The following is a 10120-nucleotide window of genomic DNA, read 5'->3' as shown; positions in this document are numbered from 1 at the left end:
GGCTCCTGTCATTTAGGGTATGTCTAGACTACATGCCTCTGTCGCCAGAGGCATGTAGATTAGGCTACCTGGCATAGAAAAATGAAGCAGCGATTTAAATAATCGCCGCTTCATTTAAATTTAAATGGCTGATGTGCTGTGCCGATCAGCTGTTTGTCAGCTCAGCGCACTAGTCTGGACGCTCCGCGGTCAACATCAAAGGCATTTGTCAACCTCCCCAGTAAACCTCATCCCATGAGGCATACCGGGGAGGTCGACAAATGCCTTTGATGTTGACCACGGAGGGTCCAGACTACAGCGCTGAGCCGACAAACAGCCAATCGGCAAGTAGGGCCCTCAGCACATTCACAAGTCCAGACAATAACAATCTCAAAATGAAACCTAAATATTTAGGGAGGGAGATTGGTCAGTATAAAATGCTGTTGAGTGGAGCAACATTGCCCAGGAAGATTATAAGGTGTTCTAGAGACAGATGTAATATGAGTCAATCAAGACTCCAGGGTTGCCTGCAAATGACAATAGTAGAAAAGTATAACCAAGACTGCAGTCTGACATGCAAGTTAGCCCTTCTCTTCCATAGGTTTGGCTCCACATGCAGGCTATACCAGCACATATCCAGGAGTGAGGTAACAAAAGAAATAAGGGTCCTAACTTATCTCAGTAGACAAGGTGCCGAAAAGAATTATTGGGCCCCTGGACAAGGGTGCAAGGGTAGCTCTGTGTTCCTAGAGGGATGGGGCCTTGAGCAGAAGGGATGTGGCTCGGGGCATCTGCCACACCCAGCCAGCCTTTACAGCTTCCTGGACCATGCCACTCAGGGCTCCAGTAACAATTTAAAGGATCTGTGGCTCTGACCACCACCACTGGTACATTAGTGGCCCCAGGTCCTTTTGTATCAGTAGGTCCCAGGACAGTTGCCATATGTCTTTGTCCCCTGTCGGCAAATGTGTCACTAGTTCAAACTGGGTGGAGTGTCCCTAGCTCTACTGGCTGAAACTAAACATTACTGACAAATAGAATAGGCATTTTTGTTATTTCAAAGAGAAATTAAAGAGACCATACAAAACAGAAGGTGTCTGTATGGGCCCCAGTTATACACAAGCAAGCAATAAGCTAACAGTGACAGCAATGAGTGAATATGAGAGAGACCAATAAGCATGTTAGCAACAACAAACTAGCAGGTGCAATATTAATGAACGACACAAGGGGACCCAGAATTTTGTGTGTCATGCCATCAATTCTCAGACTTGCACAGGATATTGACTATAAATAAATAATTGTTTCCATTCTGCTTTGATTAAAATGTTAGTAAAGATACAGAAATACATGTGTAGAATCTAAAATCCCACCAGGATTGAGAAAAATCCATAAAAGAGGCAAAGGAAGGTTTCTCCACTGTTCCATCTTCATCAGATACTTATTCTTTAGAAATAGAATATCAGAGGAATAAGGTGTTTGAAATAATGAATTGTATCTCACTAAACCCACATTGCTATACATATTTACGCTATACGTATTATCATACTTATGGAGAGCTTGTTGTTCTCAGGTATGATATTAATATTCACAGGAAAGGGAAACAAACAACAACTGATGTGAACTAAATAGCAGTACATGCATTAAAACAATTTCAGAAACCAGGAATAGGATGTAATGCCACTAAACATGGACAAACCAGACTCTGCACAACATTTGAACTGAACCCATCCAGAACACTGAAAGTTGAAAACTTTTTTTCCCTAAGATATTATATTTTTACAAACCTTTACATTTTCTGGTTTACAATTATCATGCTGGGTGATAGATTTCTGTGTTTGGTCAGCTTAGTATGCAACTATATACATATACACACACTTCTTTTTTGTGTCAATGTCAAAACACTGATCTTTCTACACAAAGTAAAATAAGTCCAAGTTTATAGAAGGGATATCAATACAAGATTACTATCATTCTGCACAGAGTACATTGCTGATATGTGAATTTAAAAATCTGTTTGATAAATTAATATTAATCTTTTTATGTGTCCATAAGTAGAGCATCTGGTGGCTCTATTAATAAGAAAAATCTGAGTAACATCCAATAATTGAATGTTGTGGTGTGAATTGTTATTGGCTTTCCTCATTTAAATGAAAGTTACAAACTCAGATTCATATGTAAGTAGGGTATATGAACTTAGCAGAACTGAACTATTTTATCCTTGCATATTGAGAACAGATTTTTTTCTAAACTAATAAAAAATTTAAAAGTCTTTATTTATTTTGACAGAGTGAAAAACTTTCAGGCTTTCTAAAAGGTAATGATATACAGTGTATGGAAAGAAAGGTATCAGCAAGAATGCAGTATCACTGGTGATTGGTTTCAATGAACACATACACACACACACACCCCTTCTCTGCCTTTCAAGTGATTTAGAAAGAGAGGGAAAGATCATGTGTACTGTGCAGCTGGGTTGCTGTTTCTTGTCTTTGCTATTATAGCCTACAGTACTGGCCACTGGCCAGGATTTGAGGTCTGAGAGGAGAATTCTTCCCACAGGTTCCTGTGAAATTACCCACTGCCCAGCCCAACTAATTAGGGAGGCTGATGAGATGGATTAGGTGTTGACTTAATGGGCAGTGGAATGGAATTATAGCTGCTACTTGCTGGGCATGGGGACATGGAATTAAAGTTAAAGGAGGTTCTGCTGGTGAGAGAGAAAAGGAAGGAGATTTACAAGTACTTGGGGAAGAGATCTAAAATCATAAGAGTGACAACTGACCTGGAGACAGAGTTGGTGGATATGTTGGAGAAGAAGAGGGCAAAAATACATATTAGGTAACTGAAAGAAGTGATGAGGTTAGACTATTTTTTTATTTGCAGAGCAAGGAGAAGACAGAATGATCCATGGAAATAAAGAAGAGATGGATGGATTGGCTCAAGTATGAATCAGACCCTTCTGAAGTTTTAAAATCTTTCAGTAGTTCATGGATTGCTTCTTCCTTGTGTTCATCTATTCATCCTCCTATTTCTCAGTCTTTCTAAAGAAGGCAAAATTCTTATCCAACACATTTTCATACATCGGCAACTATCCTGCCCCTGTCAGAATAACAAAAGATACATTAGCAATAATCTTCAAAAGCAAGGTAGTCATGGGGAAGTCAAAATGACTGACAATTTTACATAAAGGAGGATAGTGTTTCCATTGACTGACAGTGTTTTTTTTCTCTGAACAACCACATTACTCTATCCATTTTTTACTTAAATCAAAATGAGAGGAAAAACACAGTGAAGATTTTTTTTGTCATAAATGTTATCCTTTTATTGCCTTATTTGTGATATCTAGTTTGGTTTAAACTTTGTACTACTTTAATTGGAAAAGGGCTGAATTGGGCTTTTGTAATATACACCATCTGTACTCTCTACAGTGATTTATTTCTTGAACAAGATACTGATTTTACTTCTTTAGAAGATATGATTCATGGGTCCTGAGGACAATGCACTTTATCGGCTAATTATTATATGCATTGTCCTACAGTTCTCTGTCATATCTTTTCAGTATTTGAACAAGGGTTGTGGATTTTCAAACAGAAAAAATAAAATTTAAAAATTGTGAAATTTAAATGAGCAATGTGATGTCTTTTTCACTCTGGAAATACTAAAAGTAGAATTTTCCAATCTGTCTTTGTATGGTTATTTTATATCTATTATTGATGATTTCTAAGTTAATCTTAGCATGACCATTTTACATGTTTATATGTTTTTGTTCTTACATATTTTTATGCCAAAAATGCTAATTTACAATTATGCAGATGGGTAGCAGTTGACTGCTGAGATGGGCAGCAGCTGGCTCTCCTTCCTTCTCTGGTGTTGCTGTGGTCATCTGTGGTTGGCTATATTTTACCATTCCAGAGATGCCACCTGCATCCTGACAAAGAAGTCAGTGATGCTACACAGACAAGCCACTTCCTGTGATGACTCATTTACATTTTTCTTGAAGGATTCCAATAAGAGACACTTCTCCCACTGGGTGCTTCCCCCTGCCTGGTTTCTGAGCTCAAGAACATGCATGCTGCATTCCCTACAAGTAAAGACCAGGACCAGGGCCAGGATGTGTGTCTGGCGGGGATCTCCGGAGGGGAAGATAGTAGAAGAGCTAGCAGTACTGTTTGTGACAATTTTACTCCTTCGCAGATTCTTCTTTGGGGATAGCTGCAAGTTAATGAAAGGGAAAAAACATTATTCTACTTCCCTGAGTTTCTCAGATAGCAAACTATATCTTAGACTCATATCTTCCTTTACCTTTGCAGCCACTGAGAGTCTACATGCTTTCTAAAGCAAGAGCCATACAACTGGAATGGGTGTCAATCCCTTTCACTCAGCCATCTGCACTCACAAGCCTATTCAATCAAAATTTGCATTGCTATCACTTCAAAGAGTCCAGCTTTGCTGAAGAATAAGTGCTAACTCACCTAACTTCAGGGTAACCAAGCCCAGACAGTCAGACAAGTCTAGATTTCAAAATACAGCAATCAACCCAGAGTCCTATGAATCCCATTGGCAAGTTGCCAGCAAAAAAAGGGCTCCCCTTTTGCCACCCAACATTAATCAATAGCAATAATAAAGAACGATCCCAGAGAATATCATCATCTGGTAATTTCCTTAATCTCCCACCAGCCTTCCCCTCACTTGACAAGTAGTCAATATTCACAGCTGAACCAAGGATGCTATAATGTCCAATATTGCATGACCCAGACAGATAAAAGTGGGAGATCTATATCATTGCAAGGGAAATAGCCAACTTCCCAATTCATCTTGGCGCACAGTTCTTAATTCCCTAAAGCCGTTAGACTTGTACATGACATAGTTATGTGTTTAGAAATTGTTGCTCTTTCTAAAGATTTATTTGGATTCCTGCTAGCTTTCTACAGTGGCTTTCATGGCGACAGATTCAACATTGCCAACAAACTCCAGAAGTTCAGAAAAAATGAGTCAAACCTCTACAGTTCATGAGACTGATTTAAAAAAAAAGCAATCCCTCAGACACCAGTCACTGTACAGGATGGGGCTCAAAGTATGTGGTAGGTGAGTTCGGCAAGCCTTTACTTGTATGAACAATCATTTCTCACACTATTATGTTAATGTATTATGTATTTGTATTGTATTGCAATAGCTCTTAAGGCCCCCATCTGGGAATCAAAGATCCTTTTATGGTAGGAGCGCCACAGACTCATAGCAAAATGATGTCTCCTTCCTTAAAGAGATTACCTATTTATAACTTTGGGGCTATTCAAGTGTGGAAATGTTTCTTGGAATGAGCCCAATATTTGAATATCAGTGTATATAGATGATCCACACACTCACTGTGCTACATTATTATTATAGCCCCAATACCAGCTAATATGATTTTACATCTTATTTTGGCAACATGCATGCTATAACAATTTCCTCTTGGTTACTGTGCTTTCTGTATTCAGTTTTCTGTACCTGTGCAATTTTACCCTGTTTATGATCTTCCTTAGACATGAAAAGTAAGCATAATAGGTTTTCATGTAGGATACAATATTCAAACTCTCTGATAACTTCATAATTGGAAGAGGCTATTATTGAGGTCATTTTCCCACACTAAAGACAACTAACTAACTAAGGGCATGTCTACAATGCATTCCTCTTTCGATAGAGGAATGCAAATGCAGGTGAGCGAAATTGCAAATGAAGCGCAGATTTGAATTTCCCATGCTTCATTTGCATAATCGTGGCCAGCAGCTTTTTTGAAATACCTTATTTTGAGATAAAAAATGCTGTTTAGACACGGTTATTTCGAGAAAAAAACCTTCTTTCAAAATAACCCTCAAGCCTCATTTTTAAGGAGTAAGGGTTATTTCGAAATACGGGGTTTTTTTTTCTAAATAACCCCATCTAGACTGCATTTTTTCTTTTGAAATAGGGTATTTTGAAAAAGCGCGCATATGTGATTATGCAAAGGAAGTGCGGGAAATTCAAATCCGCGCTTCATTTGCAATTTTACTTGCCTTCATTTGCTCACCTGCATTTGCATTCCTCTCTCGAAAGAGGAATGCAGTATAGACATACCCTAACTAACTAACTATTTCTTATACCAACATTGGATCAAGAATCAAAAACCTAAAAAAGGAAAAGAAATTAATATCAGTGATTTAAAAGTTGTCATAGCTCTATATTTTATTATTAATAACCACAGCACTTCTGAAATCCAGACATTTTCAATCATTTTAAATGTAGATAGACAAAAAGAGTACAAATTACACCAAACACATCACCAATAAGTTCTATTAACCAGTATATTAGACATCAAGCCATAGCCTTTGTACAACAAACATTGCCTATTTGTTGGCTTCTAAAATAACACCTGTTCAAAAACACTGGTTAATAATAACAGAAGAATGACATCTTAATGAAGTGTATAACATAATGAGCTGTTACAAAAGATACAAACTTCTGTTTATACAAAAAGTTTTAGTTTTAGTTTTTCTAAATGTATTTGTTCTAACTTAAAATGACAGCTCTACATTACTGTTGATAGATTAACACAGAGGTTAATAGTGGGAACTGCCTGTATACATGGTCTTCATTAACACCATATAATTAAGCTGATATTCCTTGAGCTTGACTTGTCAGACAACATCTTCTCTAGATGAATGGTTTTCCTTGCTTTGATTGCTTGAATGATTCTGAGAGTCATTTGACACTTGGCAGCCTACATTATGACATGTTATCAGCCAAGTAGTGCAAAGAAAAATTAATTATTTCAGAGAAGAAATACATGATAGAAATATTTTAAAATGTAACAATAGCAGTGCTGGAGCTGAGAAAAAAATTACAAGGCAGAGACAAGTCCAGTGAAGAAGAACATTTTCTTCAGAGAACTTGCAACAAGGTTACCAATCACTGAGCACAGCTGTCAGCTATCAATCCCCTGCAGGAACATTATTTTGAGAAAGTTGAAACAATTAATCAAATGTATGCATTGTACTCCTCCCCATACATTAACAGAAACATTTTTCCTGTTAATATGGTTGTCTGGGGGCTATTTCGTGACACACTTTCACTCAAGGGCAGTCAGAGAACAAATTTCATGTTGAGCAAAAATGTTGAAATGCCATTTCTACCCATTCCATCTTAATTTCATCCTCTTTTTATGAACTGCCCTCCTACAAATTGCGGTGTATCTTCAATTCTAAGAGCTCTTCCAGTGCACCAGTGAAATTACTGTTAAATCTAGCTGAGACTCATTAGGAAGGGTGATCTTGTGGCCACAGGCACTGAATGGGAGTCCAAGATTGGCATTTCATTTGCAGTTCTGCCACAGACTTGCTTGGGTAAATTGCTTAGGTGGCAGATAGTCAAAACTCCTACTGACATAACTCTATTGACAAAGGGTTTGATTAATTGCTTGCATAGCTGTGACTTTAAAAGCCCAGTGGAGATGCACTGATACAGGTATAACTTGTTTTAGTTTCCAAATCAAAATGTGCTACCACAAGCACATGTATAGCAGTATAACTACATTTATAGTATGTGTATGGAAGTGGGATGGGGGGGGGGAAAGGATGATGCAATTGTTACTGTGTAAACATTGCTAAAATAGGAAACTTCTAAGCACTGACCAACCCTTCATGTTTCTAGTTCCGTGTGTGAAAACTGAGTCATGATATCTCCTTTCTCCTATCCTTTGTATATCGTGAATGTTAACACATGCCCTGAAAAGCTTTATCTCATACTCTGTGTTGGTACTTTTCTTTAGTTTTTGAAATCTCTAAATGGTACTACAATAGATACAATAACTCCAGTTTTAAATGTATTAACCACCATTTTCACCATGGTAAATGCCAGAGTTTTGGCACTGTGTTTCCAACATGGCCTAAGCGACATGTGGTATTCTTATCAGAAAACCTTCAACTAAAATTAAATATACTCTGCCCACAACTGTAATGTGATAATGTGTTATCATATAGTCATTCCACAATTGAAAATACCTACATGCTTCCTATTATTATTATTTAGCCCTTAGGTTAATTGCTTGGGAGTGATATACCCAGAGTAAGCTACCAGATCTTATCCCCTTGAGAAGATACTAATGTTCTTTTGTCGTTTAATTTAGTGAATAGCATTTTCTATGGATCCAAAGAAGCAAATACTATAACAAAAGTTAGAGGGTAATGTTACTTTTGTATAATTTAAAATCCATTAATGTTTATGAATCTACTTATCTCCAAAAATGGTACTAAAGTCAGAAGATGAATGAACTTATCTTGGGACCTGGAGCCCCCAATGCTAGAACAGCACATAGCCTGTCTACCACAGCTCCCACTCTCTACTTACAATTTACAAAAAGGAGTTCTCCCGGACCTTCCAAAACTGCCCTTACTTATCTATATATACATGATCTAGTGGTTCACTGCCTTACTCCTTGTGCAGTGAGTGTACAATATTACCAAATCAAAATGAGGGGTGCCCTTTGTCGATTACTACATAAAATGTGTGACAATGGAGAATTGAGACTATCAAAATACAATTATGGTATCTATGCAGAGAAATCTTGGCTCTATGCAGAGAAAATACCATTTCTTCCAGCTGCCTCCAAAGGGAGGTGACTCTTATGAGTGGTCCATCCAAAAAGAAGTTGGATATGGGGGAGGGAGGAATACAGCAGAATGGGAACCCAAAGCTCAGAACCAAATCCTCAACCCAGCAGCTACATACCTTTCACCTTCATTTTCACAAGACACAAACTGCTCAAGATAGTTCAGAATAAAGCAGACTACAAAGAGCTTCAAACGGATCTCACAAAACTAGGTACTAGAGCAACAAAATGGCAAATGAATTGTAAGGTTAATAAATGCAAAGTAATGTGTATTGGAATAAATAATCCCAGCTATACATACCAATTGATGGGGACTAATTTAGCTATTACCACTCAAGAGAAAGATCTTGGCATCTTTGTGGATAGTTCTAAACATCCACTCAGTGTGCAGCAGCAGTCAAAAAAGCAAATAGAATGTTAGGAATCATTACAAAAGGGATAGAGAAAAAGACAGAGAATATCTATATATCTGCCTCTATATAAAACCATGATACACCCACATCTTGAATACTGTGTACAGAAGTGGTTGCCTCATCTCAAAAAAAGATATATTGTCATTGGAAAAGGTTCAGAAAAGGGCAACAAAATGATTAGGAGTTTGGAACATGTGCCCTATGAAGAGAGATTAGAAAGAGTGGGATTTCTCAGTTTAGAAAAAAGGAGATGAAAGGGGGATATGATAGAGATCTATAAAATCATGACAGATACGGAGAAAGTGAATAAGGAAAAGTTATTTACTTGTTTCCATAACATAAGAACTAGGAGTGACCAAATGAAATTAATAGGAAGCAGATTTAAAACAAACAAAAGGAAGTTTTTCTTCACACAATCAACCTGTGCATCTTCTTGCCAGCAGATGTGAAGACCAAGACTTAAACAGGGTTCTAAAATGAGTTCATGGAGCTATTAGCCAGGATGGGTAGGAATGGTGTCCGTAGCCTCTGTTTGTCAGAGGCTGGAAATGGATGACAGGAGAGGTATCACTTGATAATTACCTGTTCTATTCACTTCCTCTGGGGCATCTGACATTGGTCACTGTTGGAAGACAGGGTACTGGGCTAGATGGACCTTACATCTGATTCAGTACATCTGTTGTTACATTCTTATGTTATAGTAACTGCAACTAAACTCTAACAATTAGTCAGTCCTCTCTTTTATTGTTTCCTAGGGCTAAACGTGACTCACCAATATCACAAAAAGTTCTGTGCTACTTGGAGATTCATCTACCTAGAAGACTGCACAGACAAATGATTTATGTCCACTGTGCATTGTTATAATAGCACCGAAGGGCTGGGTTGGGGCAAGAATCTGTCCCAGAATACAAAGATTAATAATGATGATGAGGTCAGTGAGGAGAATAATACCGATCATTTCCAAAGCAATATAATTTTAACACTTTTACATGCAGAAACCTGCTTCTGTAATGTGAAGACAGAGAGAAATTAATAGCAGCCTGACAGATCAGTTAAACAATATTACAAATTGAAGATAGCTAATAATAATTAACAATACTTGGCACTT

This window comes from Pelodiscus sinensis, chromosome 1 (genome assembly GCF_052426305.1).
Source record: "Pelodiscus sinensis isolate ZL-2025 chromosome 1, ASM5242630v1, whole genome shotgun sequence".
In the NCBI taxonomy this organism is placed as follows: domain Eukaryota; kingdom Metazoa; phylum Chordata; order Testudines; family Trionychidae; genus Pelodiscus; species Pelodiscus sinensis.
The sequence above is the reverse complement of the archived record's forward strand: the minus strand, read 5'-3'. Positions refer to the sequence as shown.